Consider the following 6201-nt stretch of genomic DNA (forward strand, 5'->3'; position numbering starts at 1 on the left):
TGATTTGAACAGCGTTTCAGCAAGTTTGATATAAGTTGTTTTGGTGCAGAATCGTTAACCTTGCTTCTCATCAGAACTTCATATTTATAGGCGTTGAGAAGATGACCGTTGAATGCATTTAATGCTTTGCGTGTTCCGTACAGCATTGCACTTAATGTTATACGCTTTTGTCAACTACCTCGAGCCTTGTTCACGCTGTGTCTACTGACGTAGCCTTTAGTAGCTTTTAACGTTCCTTTTGTCAGTCAGCGTAGTCTGCCACCTGTACTTCCTTCTGATCTGATGTTTGTGAATACTACGTTTGAATATCATCAGAGTCAAAACAGCTTGGTGCATAGCATCTTCTGATCTTCTGACCTTGAAGTGCTTCTGAGCGTGATACCATCTTCTGATCTTCAGTGCTTCTGATCTCATGTTCTTCTGATGCTTCCATAGACCCATGTTCTGATTCTGCTTCGACCATCTTCTGATGTCTTGCCAGACCATGTTCTGATGTTGCATGCTGAACCATTTGAGATACAACTTCTGAGCGCTGAATTATGCGTACTCTTTATATATATTTCCTGAAAGGGAAATTGCATTGGATTAGAGTACCATATTATCTTAAGCAAAATTCATATTATTGTTATCATCAAAACTAAGATAATTGATAAGAACAAATCTTGTTCTAACAATCTCCCCCTTTTTGATGATGACAAAAACATATATAAATGATATGAATTTGCGATCAGAAAGAGTAGACGGCAAAAGACAAATTACACAGCTATAGCATAAGCATATGAATATGTCTCCCCCTGAGATTAACAATCTCCCCCTGAGATAAATAATCTCCCCCTGAAATAAATACTCGAAGAACTTTGATAAAAGACTTCCCTGATTATTTCGGTAGAGACGATCATATAAGCTTCTGCCTTCAGAGAATTCATAGCTTCTGACTTCTGCTTCCATTGGACAGCTTCAGAACTTGAATTTCTTTAGATCCTTAGAACACTCACAGCTTCTGATTCCTGCTTCCATCGTGGACAGCTTCAGAACTTGAATTTCTTTGATCTTCAGAACATTCACAGCTTCTGACTTCTGCTTCCATTCAGGACAGCTTCAGAACTTGAATTTTCTGGATCTTTTTAGAACATTCACATCTTCTGATTTCTGCTTCCCTCGGATAGCTTCAGAACTTTGAATGTCTACCAACATCACTTCATGCTAGATTTGTATCAGAACATTGTTGAATGTACCAGAGCATCATCAGAGCATCTCTACATCCTGAAATGTTACAGAACAAAAAACTAAACGACAAAAGTCAGCATGAACGAGTTAGAACATAAAATGTATGTTTGAACACATTATATGTATCAGAGCCATATAGGCTGAAATAATGTATCAGAGCAAATAATGTATCAGAGCCATAACATTATATGTATCAGAGCAAATAGAATTTTGTCAGAACAGGATAGACAATGATATTCAAATTCTATTATCAGTGCTTCTGATTCATTCTTCTTTCTTGCTTCTGATCTCTGAAGCTTGACAGCACTCAGCTTGCTTCAGTTTCCAAGAGCTTATTCTTTTTACAGAATAACGCTTCTTATGGTTTTGCTTCTAGTGTTTGCTTCTGAAGATTCACTTCACTTCTCTGTATACCTGCAAAACACTTAAACCATGTAGAACTTGCAGTTCTTGTTAGTGAATGTGTGGGAGTCTTTACCCAGCAACTGATAGATTAATCAAATCATTTATCATTTATCTTCTCCCCCTTTTTGTCATAACATCAAAAAGAATATTTAAAAAAAATTCAGATGCAAAAATCGACAAATAAAACATTTACTGGAATGTAAAACACAAAGAAACTTTTCATTGATAATCAAAAGATATTACAAAAGGTTCCTATGTTTAACAAGATGAAAAACATTCCTAGCAAATACAAAGTAGAATTTCCAAAGAGGAAATGACTACAAAAATTAAAAAAATACAACATTCGGTCAAGAAACTCAACATAGAAGTTGAGCATATCTTCCTACAACTCAAGAAAGTCTTCTGTCTTTGGATGAAAGTTGATAACAACATCAAAGAAGAGTCTGACTTGAGCGGTATTAGAAGAGCCATCCCGAGATGCACAGAGATCTGTCGCCTTTGAGTCATGGAGCTTCAACAGACTTAGAGTGAACGCTAGGTTTTGAGAGAAGAAATGAAAAACGAGAGAGAGAGAGAGAGAGAGAGAGAAAGAAAAAAAACTTTAAGAGGAAGACAAAGAGATAGGAAACCAAAAACCATTTTGAAGAGTATTTAAAAGAAAATAAGGTGAAACGAATGAAGAAAAGCATTTAATGTTACGTGACGTGAGGAGAGATAGTAAAGACAAATGAGGTGACTAGCACAGTTACCTATGGTCGGCGTCCCTTCAACTGCATGCGCGCTTATCCATGAATAGTAACGACAGGTTTACCATCCCGAGATAAAACGTAACAGCTGTTTTGCTTTAAAAGAGGTTCTGAATCAACTTAGACAATGAAACGTTAGTAATAACCGAATCATAATTTCTAAAAGATTTCAATCAGAACTTCTGACAAAAAAAATGTTCCACATTCATTTCAGAAGATACTCATACATGAGAACTTCTCATCTTCTCATTCTGGGCATAAATCCATACTGATGTTCTTCAGAATGAACTTAAACCTATCTTCAGCCAGGGGTTTTGTAAAGATATCAGCCCATTGATGGTCTGTATCAACAAAGTTTAAAGATATGACACCCTTCTGAACATAGTCCCTTATGAAATGATGTTTAATCTCAATATGTTTAGCTTTTGAATGAAGAATAGGATTCTTAGATAAACATATAGCAGAAGTATTATCACAGAATATAGGAATGTTACTCTCAAATATCTGATAATCTTCTAACTGACTCTTCATCCAGAGCATCTGTGTACTACAACCAGCAGCAGCTACATATTCTGCTTCTGTCGTTGATAGAGCAATAGTTGCTTGCTTCTTGCTGTACCAGGAGATCAAATGACTTCCAAGAAATTGGCAACTTCCTGAAGTACTTTTTCTTTCAATTCTATCTCCAGCATAATCAGCATCGCAGAATCCTACTAAGTTGTATTCTTTAGATTTTCTGTAAACTAAGCCAACATTAGTAGTACCTTTCAGATACCTTAGAATTCTCTTAACAGCAGTTAAATGAGATTCTCTAGGATCTGATTGGAATCTAGCACACAAACAAACACTGAACAGAATGTCAGGTCTAGAAGCAGTCAGATATAGAAGAGATCCAATCATACCTCTGTATAACTTCTGATCTACCTTCTTACTTACCTCATCCTTACCTAGGATGCATGTTGGATGCATAGGAGTTTTGGCTTCTTTGCAGTCCAGAAGATTAAACTTCTTCAGAAGTTCCTTCACATACTTGGTTTGGTGAACATATGTTCCTTCTGATGTTTGATTTATTTGTATTCCAAGGAAATACTTGAGTTCTCCCATCATGCTCATTTCAAACTCAGCCTGCATAGACTCAGCAAACTCCTTTCCAAGTGTAGCATTAGATGTTCCAAAAATAATATCATCTACATATATTTGACAAATTAAAATATCCTTTTCAAAGGTTTTACAAAAAAGAGTAGTGTCCACTTTTCCTCTAGTGAAACCATTATCTAGAAGGAAAGAACTTAAGCGTTCATACCAAGCTCTGGGAGCTTGCTTCAATCCATATAATGATTTCTTTAGTTTAAACACATGATTCGGAGACATAGAGTCTTCAAAACCAGGAGGTTGATGGACATAAACTTCTTCATCTATATAACCATTTAAGAAGGCACTCTTAACATCCATTTGGTAGAGAGTGATGTTATGTTGAGTGGCAAAAGAAATTAATAGACGAATAGATTCTAACCTGGCCACTGGTGCAAAGGTTTCTGTATAATCAATCCCTTCTTGCTGACTATAACCCTGAGCCACCAGTCTGGCTTTGTTTCTTACCACTTCACCTTTCTCACTGAGCTTGTTTCTGAAGACCCATTTTGTACCAATTATATTGAATCCATCTGGTCTAGGAACAAGATCCCAAACATCATTCCTTGTAAACTGATTCAGTTCTTCTTGCATAGCAATTATCCAGTCTGGATCTTCTAGAGCATGATCAACAGAAGTTGGCTCGATCAAAGATACAAGACCTAATTGACAGTCTGCATTGTTCTTAAGGAATGCTCTTGTTCTGATTGGATCATCCTTCTTTCCAAGAATGACATCTTCTGAATGACCAGAGATAAGTCTGGATGATCTTCTGACAGATGGTTCTTCAGAAATACTTAGATCCTCCAGAGAAGCTGATACTTGATCTTCTGGTTCTTTGCTTCTGAGGAGCTCTGCTTCTGATGCGTTGCTTCTTGGCTCAACAACTTCTGATATATCAATATCACAATCAGACTTTATAGTTCCAGAGCCAATTATCTTGCCCTTCTGATCTCCTCCAAACTTGACTTCTCCTCCAGACTTAAGCACCAGGTCTTGGAACATAGACCTTCTTCCTGTCATGTGTCGTGAGCATCCAGAGTCCAGGTACCATGACATGTTGTGCTTTGTCCTTCTTGCAGCCAAGGATATCTGCAATAGGAATAATCTTGTCCTTAGGTACCCACATTTTCTTGGGTCCTTTCTTGTTAGATTTTCTCAAGTTCTGATTGAACTTGGGTTTGACATTATAAGCAATAGGAGGAACAGCATGATATTTTTTAATATGAGTTTCATGATATTTCCTAGGTTGTGTCCCATGCTTCTTGGTGTGTGTTATGTGAAAATTTTGAGCATGTGAAGTGTGCCTAATATCATGAGAGTGGCCATACTTGAACTGATCATACAATGGCTTGTATGTAATTTTCATTTCTTCAACAGGTTCAAGTTTGTATGGGGTTTCACCCTCAAAACCAATGCCAACTCTTTTGTTTCCAGATACGGCATATATCATAGAAGCTAGCTGACTTCTGCCAATACTTCTAGATAAGAACTTCCTGAAACTTAAATCATATTCTTTCAGAATATGGTTTAGACTAGGAGTGGATTTTTCTGAATCAGAAGGAGATCCAACATTATTGGATAATTTTAAAAGTTTTTCTTTTAATTCAGAATTCTCCAACTCAAGCTTCTTTGTTTCAAATTCAAATTGCTTTTTCAGCTTTTTGTATTTGAGACTAATCTGAGACTTGAGTTCCAGAAGTTCAGTTAGACCGAAAACTAACTCATCTCTAGTAAGTTCAGAAAATACCTCTTCAGAATCTGATTCTGATGTAGATTCTGATCCGTTATCTTCTGTCGCCATCAGCGCACAGTTGGCCTGCTCATCTTCTGAATCATCTTCTGACTCATCCCAGGTTGCCATAAGACCTTTCTTCTTATGAAACTTTTTCTTGGGACTTTCCTTCTGAAGATTTGGACATTCATTCTTGTAGTGTCCAGGCTCATTGCATTCATAGCACATGACCTTCTTCTTGTCAAATCTTCTTTCATCAGAAGATTCTCCACGTTCAAATTTCCTTGAACTTCTGAAGCCTCTGAACTTCCTTTGCTTGGTCTTCCAGAGTTGATTTAGCCTTCTGGAGATCATGGACAGTTCATCTTCTTCTTCAGATTCTGATTCTTCAGGATCTTCTTCTTTGGCCTGAAAAGCGTTAGTGCATTTCTTGATATTGGATTTTAATGCAATAGACTTACCTTTCTTTTGAGGCTCATTTGCATCCAGCTCTATTTCATGGCTTCTCAAGGCACTGATCAGCTCTTCCAGAGAAACTTCATTCAGATTCTTTGCAATCTTGAATGCAGTCACCATAGGACCCCATCTTCTGGGTAAGCTTCTGATGATCTTCTTTACGTGATCAGCCTTGGTGTATCCCTTGTCAAGAACTCTCAATCCAGCAGTAAGAGTTTGAAATCTTGAAAACATCTTTTCAATGTCTTCATCATCCTCCATCTTGAAGGCTTCATACTTCTGGATTAAGGCTAGAGCTTTAGTCTCCTTGACTTGAGCATTTCCTTCATGAGTCATTTTCAAGGACTCATATATGTCATAGGCCGTTTCCCTGTTAGATATCTTCTCATACTCAGCATGAGAGATAGCATTCAGCAAAACAGTTCTGCATTTATGATGATTCCTGAAAAGCTTCTTTTGATCATCATTCATTTCTTGCCTTGACAGCTTCACGCCACTGGC

Source organism: Vicia villosa, linkage group LG1 (genome assembly GCF_029867415.1).
Source record: "Vicia villosa cultivar HV-30 ecotype Madison, WI linkage group LG1, Vvil1.0, whole genome shotgun sequence".
NCBI classification, from domain to species: domain Eukaryota; kingdom Viridiplantae; phylum Streptophyta; class Magnoliopsida; order Fabales; family Fabaceae; genus Vicia; species Vicia villosa.